Here is a 735-nt window from a genome sequence, read left to right as displayed (position 1 = left end):
AACAACGGTCATACAGCTTTTCGTTTGGTCTCAATTGGATTTTCCGTTGAGATTTTCGACAAAAACAAGTTGGCTCGATGAATCAAGACTGTCCGCATCAGCTCGCCGTGTGGCAACCTGGATCACCCCTCGAGCTTCTCTCTCCAGTCTCGATCGTACAGCTTTTTGTTTCGTCTCAATCGGACTTTCCGTTGAGATTTTACGACGAAAACAAGTCAGCTCGACGAATCGAGACTGTCCGCATCAGCTCGCCGTGTGGCAACCTGGATCACCCCTCGAGCTTCTCTCTCCAGTCTCGATCGTACAGCTTTTTGTTTCGTCTCAATCGGACTTTCCGTTGAGATTTTACGACGAAAACAAGTCAGCTCGACGAATCGAGACTGTCCGCATCAGCTTGCTGTATCAAATCATCGATAAGACTAAGGTATGTCTGGTTTGAAAATTTTATTAGACTTCTAATTTCTCGTAAGAAAGGAATGAAAACGTCTTGGAAACAGCCAAAAACCCTAGGGAACTTAGAATATAGGTGGATAGTCTAGCAAGCTAAGTCGTAGGAAATTTTTCTATCTCGATCTATTGTTCTCTAACTGTTCAGGCAAAACTTGCTAACCGATCCAATCTCTCGTAGAACCGAGAAACGATCGCCACGCATTCAAGCACACTCATCTCACTTCCTAAAGAAAGAAGAAACTAGAGACACGAACGTCATCTTAAAACAGACTCGCTCCTAGAAAT

Source organism: Brassica oleracea, chromosome C4 (assembly GCF_000695525.1).
Source record: "Brassica oleracea var. oleracea cultivar TO1000 chromosome C4, BOL, whole genome shotgun sequence".
NCBI classification, from domain to species: Eukaryota; Viridiplantae; Streptophyta; class Magnoliopsida; order Brassicales; family Brassicaceae; genus Brassica; species Brassica oleracea.
This window is presented reverse-complemented; position numbering follows the sequence as displayed.